Genomic DNA, 13,965 nt, shown 5'->3' on the forward strand with positions numbered 1-13,965 from the left:
TATATCTTTGGCCTTGTTTAACATTTTTCACTGAGTTCCCCTTTCCTTTCAAGAAGCAGAAGCCAAAGAAAACAAAGAATGAGTTACGGGAGCCTTAGCAAGAAGTCTCCTGAGACACCACCGTCTGCTGGAAAACTCTCCTCAAGAGTTTACGAGACAAATATAAATATATACTGGATGAAGTTTTCAGTGACCTTTAAACTGTTTGCATTTCAGGAAGATTCCAAAAAGAGTTTCTGTCCTTGGCAGGTTCTTGTGTTTCTGGGCTTAAATTAAAAAAATCTAAACCAGATCACACTTGAAGGGAAACGTCCCAGAAAGAACATCACTGAGGGATCTGGGCAGCAAAGAACCTACTGAGTTTTAAGAAATGTGTTCAATATTTTTTTTTAAATGTACTGCATGCTAAGTTGCTTCATTCATGTCTGACTCTTTACAACCCCATGGACTGTAGCCCTCCAGGCTCCTCTGTCCATGGGATTCTCCAGGCATGAATATTGGAATGGATTGTCATGCTCTTCTCCAAGAATCTTCCCAACACAAGGATCGAATCCACGTCTCTTAAGCCTCCTTCATTGGCAGGCAAGTTCTTTACCACTAACACCACCTGGGAAGCTATTTTTTTTCTATGTGGTTCATTTAATCCCAACAGCTTTGGGGGCACGGGGATTTTTATTCTCATCATAAGGAGGAGGAAATGGGATCTCAGATGACGTAATTCAAGATCACATGCCCTGTAAGAGTCTCATATTCCTTGCGGATAAAACGGATTTGTGTTACCTATTGCACAACATAATCACAGATTTGACATTGAAGTCAAGAACATAGTAGGTGCTCAATGAATGACAAACATTGTTATATGCGGGTAAAAAAGATCCAAGTCCCTCAAAAGAGCAGGTGCTTCCTGTTCACCCCTCAGTCTCCTCTGGGGTCCAGCCAAGCAAACCTCGCTCACTGTCCTTTTTTTCCATGACTACAAGCACAGAGACTGCTCTTCTAGCCTCTTTACACCGAAGATCCTCTCTCCCAAGCAGTGGGTGGAGTGGGCCCCTGCCACCGGAGCTCTTCTTCCTTCCTGCCTGCAAAGACAAGGCCCTCTTTTTTTCAGGACTTCACTGTCATTCACTTTGGTGACAAACTAGTGGTGACAAAGATAGCTGGGAAGAGTCAGCCAAGAGTACATTTCCTATAAAGCACTTGATCAGGGACATCTGTCTTCTGTCTCTAGAACCTTCAGAACAGAAGATGACAGCAGTAAATATGCTTCTCAGTCTTTATCCTGCCAGGTCAATGTTGTGTCCCCCTCAAAATTTCCCAGGGGGGCTTGATATGCAGAAGGGGATGTCCATTCCTCCACAACAGCTCTTCCTTCCAGAAGATCAGTTCAGGTGGATTCCCTCTGTATTCATCTCACCTGGGGAGCTTTTATATTTTTGACACTCCAGATGATGAGATTCACTACATTGTACTTCTGAACCACTCATATTTGGGTACTTTTGTTCGTACCTGCAAACGTGATGAAGGATAGTTCAGTCAGATTAAATGGGAGAACAAACCCTTTGAGATGGTAAAATTCTTCCCCTTAGGGTTTTTGTTTTATGTTCTGTGAGTTGTTGTTGTTGTTGTTGTTTTTTTCTCCCTTTCCGGTTTTAAATATTGGGTGATCATGTTTGAAACTATATTTTACAAAATGCTGCTGCTGCTGCTAAGTCGCTTCAGTCGTGTCCGACTCTGTGCGACCCCCATAGACGACAGCCCACCAGGCTCCGCTGTCCCTGGGATTCTCCAGGCAAGAACGCTGGAGTGGGTTGCCATTTCCTTCTCCAATGCATGAAAGTGGAAAGTGAAAGTGAAGTCGCTCAGTCGTGTCTGACTCTTCACGACCCCATGGACTGTAGCCTATCAGACTCCTCTGTCCATGGGATTTTCCAGGCAAGAGTACTGGAGTGGGGTGCCATTGCCTTCTCCGATTTTACAAAATAGAGGAAGCCAAAGTAGAGGGTAATAAGGGCCTATAAGCCCTCACTCAGAGTTAAGCTAAGAACTGTTAATGTTTTTAGTGTTTCTTCCTAACATGTTTCCAGTCTTCTCTCTCTTTGTGTGGGTGGGATCTCATTGTGTGTGTGTATGTGTGTGTGTACCCTTCGGCGTCCTTCTTTCCTCAGCCAACCTAAGCCATGAGTATTTTCCCTTATCATGAAAGACAAGGGAAGACTGAGAAACTTCTACTTGGAAGAGATTAAGGAAAAATAACAGCTTTATGCAAAATGGGATTCTGGATGGAGGCCTGGAACAGAATAGGCTCATTCATGGAAAAACAAGCAGAATTCAATCCAACGCCAGTTTGGAAACACTAACTTCCTGGATTTGATCGTTGTTAATTGTACCATCATTACGTAAGATGTGAGTATCAGGGACACTGGTTGACAGGTATGTAAAAACTCTCTGTACTTTGTTTGAAACATTTCTGTAAGACTAAAGTTAGTTCAAAATAGAAAGTTTAATGTGTTTTTTTTTCCTCATTGTATAAGAACATATATCTCATAGATAGAATTTGTATCTATTTTTTCAAGTGCCGCATGGCAATATGCTGCACCATTCATGTAATGAGGACAAGTATTCCTATAACTCACAATTTTGAGAATATTCTCAAAATAAAGCCCCAGAGGGATTTTACCAAGTCAAAGGAATAAATGAAAAAGTACCCAACACCAAATAATTATGTTACCATCATCAGAATTATCCTTTCTATAACAACTGCTCCTGAAATTCTCAGGTTCAGTTTTCAAAATCCAATAGCAGCCTTCTTGTACTGGTTCTGGAAATCCAATTACTAAACTAACGTTAGGTTTAAAGTCCCACTGAGTCCTCAGAATGCCACCCTTGCTGGAACGGCACCAAAGATTCTCAGTTTCTAGGTGGTGTCAGGTTTACTTTAAGCTTCCTCTCGGTTTTATTTGTTCTACAACAATTTTTTTTTGAAGTGTTCCTGTCTTTTTTTTTTTTTTTTTTGAGTTCCTGTCTCCGAACTCACTTCAGGAATGAAAGACTCCACTCGGCTGAAATGTTCCAGTTTGGGTATAGCCCGAGCCCTCAGGCTTATCCTGGCCACAGTAGATCCCACGTCTTGTGGGAAATGTGTCATTTGCATGGCATTTGCCCTTTGAGGGTACGTGTGTGTGTTTCTTATGCCAAAGACATTTGAGAGTGTAATAGAGGGTGTTTTGTGTGAGGAAACTAAATGGTGGCTGAGTGACATGTTCCTGTTGCTTGTGGAAATTCCAGGCTAGGGACTGCCTCAGTTTCTCCCTGTGAGCCCAGTAAAAAAAAAAAAAAAAAAAAGAGCACCCATTTTATTCAAAGTGCCAATGCTGAATCTGCACAAAACACTGGGTCCTTCATATAACTGAAAAATCCAATATTTTTGCAACAAGTGCATAATTATGGGTTCTCCAGGTGGCGCTAGCTATAAACAACCCACCTACCAACACAGGAGACATAAGAAGATTTGATCCCTGAAAATATCTTCCAGAGGAGGAAACAGCAACCCATTCCATTATTCTTGCCTGGAGAATCCCATGGACAGAGGAGCCTGGCGGGCTACAATACGTAGGGTTGAAAAGGGTTGGACTTGACTGAAGCAAAATAGGTCTTCCCTGGTGGCTTAGAGGGTAAAGCGTCTTCCTGCAATACAGGAGACCCGGGTTCGATCCCTAGGTTTGGAAGATTCCCCTGGAAAAGGAAATGGCACTCCAGTATCCTTGCTAGGAAAATCCCATGCATGGAGGAGCCTGGTAGGCTACAGTCCATGGGGTTGCAAAGAGTTAGAAGCTCCTTAGCTCGCACTTGCTTAATTACTCACCATAACAATCTCTCACATTCCTGTAAGATTTCAAGTTGGACAAACCCACATACCAGTTATGTCATTAAGCCTTAACCTCCTCTCCGTTCCATCCCCTTCCACCACTCACTTTTCCCCCAGAACACATCATCAAGAAGCATGGTGTATGTGTATGTGTGTGCTCAGTCAGGTACAACTGTTTGTGACTCCATGGACTGTAGCCTGCCAGGCTCCTCTGTCCATGGGGTTTCTCAAGCAAGAATACTGGAGTGGCTTGTCATTTCCTCCTCCAGGAGATCTTTCTGATCCAGGGATTAAACCCTAGTCTCCTGCTTCTCCTGCATTGGCAGGTGGATTCTCTATCACTGAGCCACCTGGGAAGCCTGAGAAGCATGGAGTCTTTGCCTTATTTTAGGGATTGAGGAAATGCAAGCTTACAGAGGGTAAATGACACTCTACATTTAGAGAAATACCCAGTAGCGGAACGCTTGTGCAAATCATGGGCTGAGTTGTTTTGTTTTAGAAACACAGCTCAGATTCCCTCGAATGGTACCTTAGAGTACACATCAGATGCAAGCCCAGCTCTTACTTGCATTTCTGGGATTGCTCAGTTTAGAAGAATCTCTCCTCTCCCCTCTCTCTTGGTGCTTCCTACTCTCAAAGAGACCTGGTTCCCTGAACTTCTGGCTCAATGTTCACTGCCATCTGCCTTCATCAGACTCATTTTGAAGATAGACCTGACTCCCTTGTAAACCAAGAGCACCCCAAAGGCAGTGCCCAAGTCTGACTCTTCTCTGAGCCGGTGGCCCACATCCCAGGACCAGTGTCTACCCTGGGATGGAATGATGTCCGCTGTGGGTGTGGAAATGCACTGATTATGGTGAGAAATTTAAGGATGGAAAATATTGAGAGTTGGAAGGGAAACCAATAGGTGTTGATCTCCATTGCTTGCCAGGTTGTGGCTCCAGCACTTTACTATTCTCATTAACTTCTGACTTAAATATTATCATCCACATCTTCAAGATGAAGTCAGTCACACTCAGAGATTGAGCCATATCTCCAAGGGCATCTAACTAGTAAGTGGCGGCACCAATATTTGAACGTAAACTAGGCAATTCCTTAATCAGTTTTCGTTGTACTAAAAGACAACCCTGAGTGAAGTGGCAAGGTTAGGAGGAATTTCCTTTCTTAAGATCAAGGACTAATCTCATTTATCACATGAATGTAATACAGCAAGTACCTGAGAGAAAAACAGGATAGGAAATTTTCTATGTGTATTTGATATGTTGAAGGAACATTGGGGTCTATTTCCATTGCCTTTTTACACATTTTTTTCTTTCAAACTGAGAACAACTGGCTATTTTCCACATTGGTACAAATGAACGTCTAAATTGCAAAGGTGCCCAGAGCTCAGACTTACTTAACTTTCAGCTTAGGTATCCACCCTGTGTTGCACAATCGTCAAATGGGATGTGATGCAATTTTTTTAAAACAGACTTTGCAAAACAAGTATTGAGTAACTCAGATTGCTCTTTATCCTTGTATGCGCTTAGCAACCTTGCAGGTCTGTTGGACAGAAAAAAAAAAAAAAAAAAATGTGCCCTTGGACAGCAGTTCAGCAAGATCCTCAAAGGCTCAGCAAAGCAAGAGGTTTCAGAGTGTTGTAATCATTCAAGCTGGCTGAGATTAACTAGGAAGCGAGTGAGAGAAGTGCTCTGTTCCACTGCCCCCCCCACCCCAGCCCTCCCCCCCACCCCCCACCCGGTGGCATAGCAGGGAGAGAGGCAGAAGGCAAATGCGGGGACAGACACACTTTAGTGTTTGCACTGTGGACTGCAGGGCCTGATACGGAGGCTGAACATTTCCTAACACGTTCTTTTCTGTTGAAAAGATGATGTAACATTACAGAACATTTTGAAAAAAAGATTAATCATGTCTCTTTTTATCACCCCAACAGAAGTGTTTTCATTCATAGTTTATGCTGTGGGGCAGAATAAAGGAAGCATACCACCTATGGAGCATTATGGGGTTACAAACTGGACTCAGTAATATATGTTGATAATCGAATTTATCTCTGACAAAAATCCTCCAAGGTCTGTCAACAGATTTTCTCCCATTTTACAGATATGAATATGAACATAGCAGATGTTAATATCTCAATAAAGTTCCCTGAGCAAAGCATGAAACTGGGATTCAACCCCAGTTCTGCATGACTACAAAGTTAACTCCACATCATTGTCAAGCAGCCTTATATCTTTCTCAGTTATCATTATATCTAAGCATGTCATTCTACTATCCATGTTTAAATTAATACTTTAAAATATGTAATCAAAATATCAATAAATATAAGATTATATACATATACTTACACACCCATATATATGGAGAGGAGAGTTTTGTTTTGTTTTGTTTTGTTTAATAGCTTACAAGATAGATTATGGAGATTTGGTGAGTTCAGTTTCTGATGGGAGAGGCCAGCAAGTTGGAAACAGGAAAGAGCTGCACCCCAAGTCCAAAGGCAGTCTACTATAGGACCAGAAAAGTCCAACGTTGCAAATGAAGACTAAAGGCAGTCTGCTGGAGAATCCCTGTTTGTTCCAGGAGGCTGGCCTCTTGATCCATCAGACCCTCCACTGATTAGATGTGACCCACCTACATGTGATTTCGGTTTTGACCATGTGGTGATGTCCATGTGTAGAGTCTTCTCTTGTGTTGTTGGAAGAGGGTATTTGCTATGACCAGTGCATTTTCTTGGCAAAACTCTGTTAGCCTTTGCCGTGCTTCATTCCGTACTGCAAGGCCAAATTTGCCTGTTACTCCAGGTATTTCTTGACTTCCTATTTTTGCATTCAAGCCCCATATAATGAAAAGGACATCTTTTTTTGGGTGTTAATTCTAAAAGGTCTTGTAGGTCTTCATAGAACCGTTCAACTTCAGCTTCTTCAGCATTACTGGTTGGGGCATAGGCTTGGATTACTGTGATATTGAATGGTTAGCCTTGGAATCGAACAGAGATCATTCTGTCGTTTTTGAGATTGCATCCAAGTACTGCATTTTGGACTCTTTTTTTGACTATGATGGCTATTCCATTTCTTCTAAGGGATTCCTGCCCACAGTAGTAGGTTTAATGGTCGTCTGAGTTAAATTCACCCATTCCAGTCCATTTTAGTTAGCTGATTCCTAGAATGTCGACGTTCATCTTGCCATCTCTTGTTTGACCACTTCCAGTTTGCCTTGATTCATGGACCTGACATTCCAGGTTCCTATGCAATATTGCTCTTTACAGCACCAGACCTTGCTTCTATCACCAGTCACATCCACAATGGGTATTGCTTTTGCTTTGGCTCCATCCCTTCATTCTTTCTGGAGTTATTTGTCCACTGATCTCCAGTAGCATATTGGGCACCTACTGACCTGGGGAGTTCCTCTTTCAGTACCCTATCATTTTGCCTTTTCATACTGTTCATGGGATTCTCAAGGCAAGAACACTGAAGTGGTTTGCCATTCCCTTCTCCAGTGGACCACATTCTGTCAGACCTCTCCACCATGACCCGTCCGTCTTGGGTGGCCCCCCACGGCATGGCTGTTTCATCGAGTTAGACAAGGCTGTGGTCTGTGTGATCAGATTGACTAGTTTTCTGATTATGGTTTCAGTGTGTCTGCCCTCCAATGCCCTCTCACAATACTTTCCATCTTACTTCGGTTTCTCTTACCTTGGACGTGGGGAATGTCTTCACGTCTGCTCTAGCAAAGCGCAGCTGCTGCTCCTTACCTTGGACAAGGGGTATCTCCTCACGGCCGCCCCTCCTGACCTTGAATGGGGAGTAGCTCCTCTCGACCCTTCATGCCCATGCAGCCGCCTCTCCTTGGACTGGGAGCTGACTGTGGCTCAGATCATGAACTCCTTATTGCCAAATTCAGACTTAAATTGAAGAAAGTAGGGAAAACCACTAGACCATTCAGGTATGACCTAAATCAAATCCCTTATGATTATACAGTGGAAGTGAGAAATAGATGTAAGGGACTAGATCCGATAGATAGAGTACCTGATGAACTATGGACGGAGGTTTGTGACATTGTACAGGAGACAGGGATCAAGACCATCCCCATGGAAAAGAAATGCAAAAAAGCAAAATGGCTGTCTGAGGAGGCCTTACAAATAGTTGTGAAAAGAAGAGAAGTGAAAAGCAAAGGAGAAAAGGAAAGATATAAGCATCTGAATGCAGAGTCCCAAAGAATAGCAATGAGATTTAAGAATGCCTTCCTCAGCAATCAACGCAAAGAAATAGAGGAAAACGACAGAACAGGAAAGACAAGAGATCTCTTAAAGAAAATTAGAGATACCAAGGGAATATTTCATGCAAAGATGGGCTCGATAAAGGACAGAAATGGTATGGACCTAACAGAAGCAGAAGATATTAAGAAGAGGTGGCAAGAATACACAGAAGAACTGTACAAAAAAAGATCTTCACAACCCAGATAATCATGATGGTGTGATCACTCACCTAGAGTCAGACATCCTGGAATGTGAAGTCAAGTGGGCCTTAGAAAGCATCACTATGAACAAAGCTAGTGGAGGTGATGGAATTTCAGTTGAGCTATTTCAAATCCTGAAAGATTATGCTGTGAAAGTGCTGCACTCAATATGCCAGCAAATTTGGAAAACTCAGCAGTGGCCACAGGACTGGAAAATGTCTGTTTTCATTCCAATCCCAAAGAAAGGCAATGCCAAAGAATGCTCAAACTACCACACAATTATACTCATCTCACAGAGTAGTAAAGTAATGCTCAAAATTCTCCAAGCCAGACTTCAGCAATACGTGAACTGTGAACTTCCAGATGTTCAAGCTGGTTTTAGAAAAGGCAGAGGAACCAGAGATCAAATTGCCAATATCTGCTGGATCATCGAAAAAGCAAGAGAGTTCCAGAAAAACATCCATTTCTGCTTTATTGACTACAAAGGCCAAAGCCTTTGACTGTGTGGATCACAATAAACTGTGGAAAATTCAGAAAGACATGGGAATACCAGACCACCTGACCTGCCTCTTGAGAAACTTATATGCAAGTCAGGAAGCAATAGTTAGAACTGGACATGGAACAACAGACTGGTTCCAAATAGGAAGAGGAGTACGTCAAGGCTGTATATTGTCACCCTGCTTATTTAACTTATATGCAGAGTACATCATGAGAAACACTGGGCTGGAGGAACCACAAGCTGGAATCAAGATTGCCGGGAGAAATATCAATAACCTCAGATATGCAGATGACACCACCCTTATGGCAGAAAGTGAAGAGGAACTCAAAAGCCTCTTGATGAAAGTGAAAGGGAAGAGTGAAAAGGTTGGCTTAAAGCTTAACATTCAGAAAACGAAGATCATGGCATTCGGTCCCATCACTTCATGGGAAGTAGATGGGGAAACAGTGGAAACAGTGGCTGACTTTATTTTTCTCGGCTCCAAAATCACTGCAGGTGGTGATTGCAGCTATGAAATTAAAAGACCTTTACTCCTTGGAAGGAAAGTTATGACCAACCTAGATAGCGTATTCAAAAGCAGAGACATTATTTTGCCAACAAAGGTCTGTCTAGTCAAGGCTATGGTTTTTCCAGTGGTCATGTATGGATGTGAGAGTTGGACTCTGAAGAAAGCTGATTGCCGAAGAATTGATGCTTTTGAACTGTGGTGTTGGAGAAGACTCTTGAGAGTCCCTTGGACTTCAAGGAGATCCAACCAGTCCATCCTAAAGGAGATCAGTCCTGGGTGTTCATTGGAAGGAATGAGGCTAAGGCTGAAACTCCAGTACTTTGGCCACCTCATGTGAGGAGTTGACTCATTGGAAAAGACTTTGATGCTGGGAGGGATTGGGGGCAGGAGGAGAAGGGGATGACAGAGGATGAGATGGCTGGATGGCATCACCGACTCAACGGACGTGAGTTTGAGTAAACTCCGGGAGATGGTGATGGACAGGGAGGCCTGGCGTGCTGCAATTCATGGGGTCGCAAAGAGTTGGACACAACTGAGTGATTAACTGAACTGAACCTACATGTGGAGGACAATCTGCTTTACTTAAAAAACATTGATATACATGTAAATCTCATCCAAAAAAATCATAGAAGCATCTAGAGGAAAATTTGACCACATTGTTAACTGAGGCAAGGTGACACAGAATTAACCATCACAATATTCTTTGCATGAGCATGTTCTATAAATACATGCAGCAGAAAGAAGATTTCTCCAGTCTTCTCTGCTGATTCATTTAAAATATGTTCTCAATTTTTTTATGGTTGCTCTGAGAGAAGGCTCTTTCTGAAAACAAACAAACAAACAAAAAACCCAACTTATACATACAACGTATAAATTAATTCATTCAGAAGTATTCATTGTTCCAAGCACTGTGCTAATCTCTGCAGATTCACAGGAAAATAAAATACTGTTCTTTGCCCCAAGGAATTGAGTTTTATGGACAACTAAACTGGAAGTTGTAAAACACTACAATAATTGCTAGAACGACAACAGTCAAGGGTGCTGAGGGACCCTGTCATTTTGGCCTGCCATCAGTTTTCATATTGGCCCTACGCCACTGGCTACACCAAGGGACGTTAGAAGAAACAGTCATAAGAAATATGCCGCCATGCTGGTGGAGCAGAGGGTACTGTGAGGCTGTCACCTACAGCATCCTGTTGTACCTAGCATACAGAAGTTATGAAGACCTAGCGTGAGAAGCATCTTGAACTCAGAAAACAAAATAACTGTAGTTTCCCATTAGCAACTGGTTAGCTTTTGCCAGAAGAACATAATTAATTCTTTAAGTGATTACGTATGTAGTTGTTCTTCGCTTTGGCTATGGAAGAAGAAAAATCCAAAGGTGGGGACCATCTCTGGCAGTCCTTCTGAACCATGCCGTATCCGTTTTGTATACTGACTATACTCCAAAATACTCTCTTTCTTTCTCCCTCTCTCTCTATTTTCTCTCTTCCTACCGCCATTTTTCCTGCAGTAGATTTTTAACAATCTTACTGTATGTAATGCTTTGTTATCGGCAAACTCAAACCCATTCAGGGATGACATAGGAAATTAGGTTGATGGAAAGGCAGATAGATGGATAGATGGCTGGATGAATGTCAAGATAGATTTCCCTTTGAGGGAATAATAGGAAGTGCCACAGAAGCCATGGCACAGCCAAGCTGGATAGAAGAGATGGTGTCTGTTTTTTGGGAGAGAGTGGGGACAGTTTCCACTTCGGGGTACATAGGGCAGAGAGATGGCGGAGGCTGGATTGTGCTAATCTTTGGTGAAAAAAGCTAATTAAATAAGAGACTTAGTAATCACATCATCTGGTTAATGCACTTCAGCGTGCGTCCCAGATACTTAGGTCATTATGCTGATGGAAAGCTTTTTGAAAAGAAAAAAAAAAAAAAGGCCATCTCCCTATGCTCATCCTGCAATTATCCATTTCTTGCCTACCTCTTGCTGTTTTTGATAAGAACCATTAGGATAATAATGACAGACTCGACTCGTGTATTAATAACTCTGTCCGTGTACACTTCTTTCTGCCTCTGTGAAAGACTGAAATGTGTTAACCTTTTAAACATCATCCATTGCAGGCAGTGTCAGACCTTTATTAATGGTCGGCTTCAGCTGCCCAAACTCCTGCTCGCTGCAAATGCGTGTGATGTGTAGAAACAAAGCCTTTTCATTTTGCTCATGGTCATTTCCCTTTTTAGGAGCTTGAAATGAAATACTGTGTTTATCCTGTATAGCCTAAGAATGTACGTCAGCTGCACAGCCTGAAATAGACATGGTTTTGCTGCCCTAAATATTTGATTCTTGAGTCAAGTTATTATAATTGCTAGACATCCTTCTTTAAATATAGAAGGACAGTCCATGGACCTGCACATTTGAAATAAACATCGCATTCAGAGGTAGCACTGTTTCTATTTGATTTTTTCATAACATCTTCGGTCTTAGTGAGTGTAGTGAAACATGTAATATTTAATTCATCTAAAGCCTTGCAGCTTTAGGAAGACAAGATCGAGAGGCCTTGGGCCATGAGAAGGTGTTTCTTGTAGTAAACGGGTGTAGTTAGGACAGGACAGAAATGTCAACATGCCCTTTTGTAAAACCATTGTTCATCAGCCATTGCTCCAACTCAATGGCTGCTGTTTCACTGATAAGTAGTTTCAGATTAAGCGTTGAAGGCAAATACATTTACTGCAGACAAAAGAACATAGGAGGGGACCTAACTGCCTTTGAACTGTTTGATAACTTATCTTCTACAGGCAGGGCCTTAAGCTTAAGTTGCAAGGCTGCCCTGACATCTGCAGAAATAGCCTTGGGATAAAAATATTTTCAAGTGGTCCTGCTTGGCACAGTCTCAAGTTAGAGAAAAAAAGATAAACAAGAGACTCCAAGTTCATGTGTACACTTGGAGTGTGCTTACGTATGTGAAATATTTTCACTGTTCACTCTTCTGACCTAATAACACCAGGTTCAACCTACCTTTAGACAGTGTGCATTTTGAATTCCATTGTTAATTTGGAAAGGGATTGATATAGTTTGATTTCTTGAAATTAAACTTGAGGAGGAGATCTAAGTATGATTTATGTGAAGAAGTCCAAGTGAAGGGACTTTTCTAAAGGCTGTCTTGAAGATAACTGTGAAAAATTTTAGAATACATAAAATTTATCTCTCTCCATCTATCTAGAGAGCAGAACGAGCAAAAGTGGCCCAGCTTGACGATGATTGAGGAGTTGCATCAACTTATGTCCAATACACCTGGTTTTATTTTTCTATCAGTAATTAATGTAGTTAGCGATTACTTATTGAACATTTACTATATATCTAATGCTTGGCAATTTGCTGGACCTTGCTAAGATCTTGATGCCAGGAAATATCAAAGGCAAAACAAGAAGGGGGCAACGGAGGATGAGATGATTAGATAGCATCACTGAATCAATGGACATGAATTTGAGCAAACTTCAGGAGATAGCAGAGATGTTACTTTGCCACAAAGGTCCATCTAGTCAAAGCTATGGTATTTCCAGTAGTCATGTATGAATGTGAGAGTTGGACCATAAATAAAGCTGAGCACCGAAGAATTGATGCTTTTGAACTGTGGTGTTGGAGAAGACTCTTGAGAGTCCCTTGGACTGCAAGGAGATCCAACCAGTCCATCCTAAAGGAAATCAGCCTTGAATATTCATTGGAAGGACTGATGCTGAAGTTGAAGCTCCAATACTTTGGCCACCTGATGCAAAGAATTGACTCACTGGAGAAGACCCTGATGCTGGGATAGATTGAAGGTAGAAGGAGAAGGGGACGACAGAGGATGAGATGGTTGGATGGCATCACCGACTTGATGGACCTGAATTTGAGCAAACCCCAGGAGTTGACAAGGGACAGGGAAGCCTGGCGTGCTACAGTCCATGTGGTCGCAAAGAGTCAGAGAGAACTTAGTGACTAAACAACAAGTTGCTGGAAAAATAAAACAGATTTAAACAGTTATCTTCTGCCCAAGTTTGCACAAACAGGTACAGAGAAGATTGACATTTCGTGAGATAAGGTCTGTCATGAAAGTGAACAGTGGGACTCTAAATGCTCGGAGAATAGGCACCCCACCCCCAGCCGAGACAGAGCTGGGAAGAAAGAAAATAAGGAGGATGTTTCCTGGAGAGGCTAGCTTTGTTTGCTGCTTTGTTTTGGCTGTCCCTTTGTGCTTGGGGATTACAAAGGCAGAGTCATGAATTAATCAGACTTCTCAGCTCCTCACTTCAGATCAATGTGCGTATATATGTACAGATCCATTCTTACTTTCATTCGCATATCTGTTTTTCTATTTACTTAATTATTTTCCTTTCTCACCGTTGTTCTTCACTCTCATTTCTCCTACCCACCTCCACTATCAGCACTAATTCTCTTCTGGGTTCTGTCTTTGTATGTCTTTACACATATGCTGGGTGTATTGTTGTTTTGTAGGCATGAATTTTAATTTCTGCAAGTGGCTTTGTTTTTTGCATCTCATTCTATTTCTACCTTCTGTCACCTTGCACTGTATTGTTCACATCCCTCCTTCTTCCTGACGTGTGTCTGTGACATCTAATTGCCGCCTAACCACCCTCCTCCATC

Source organism: Bos indicus, chromosome 11, assembly GCF_029378745.1.
Source record: "Bos indicus isolate NIAB-ARS_2022 breed Sahiwal x Tharparkar chromosome 11, NIAB-ARS_B.indTharparkar_mat_pri_1.0, whole genome shotgun sequence".
Classification (NCBI taxonomy): domain Eukaryota; kingdom Metazoa; phylum Chordata; class Mammalia; order Artiodactyla; family Bovidae; genus Bos; species Bos indicus.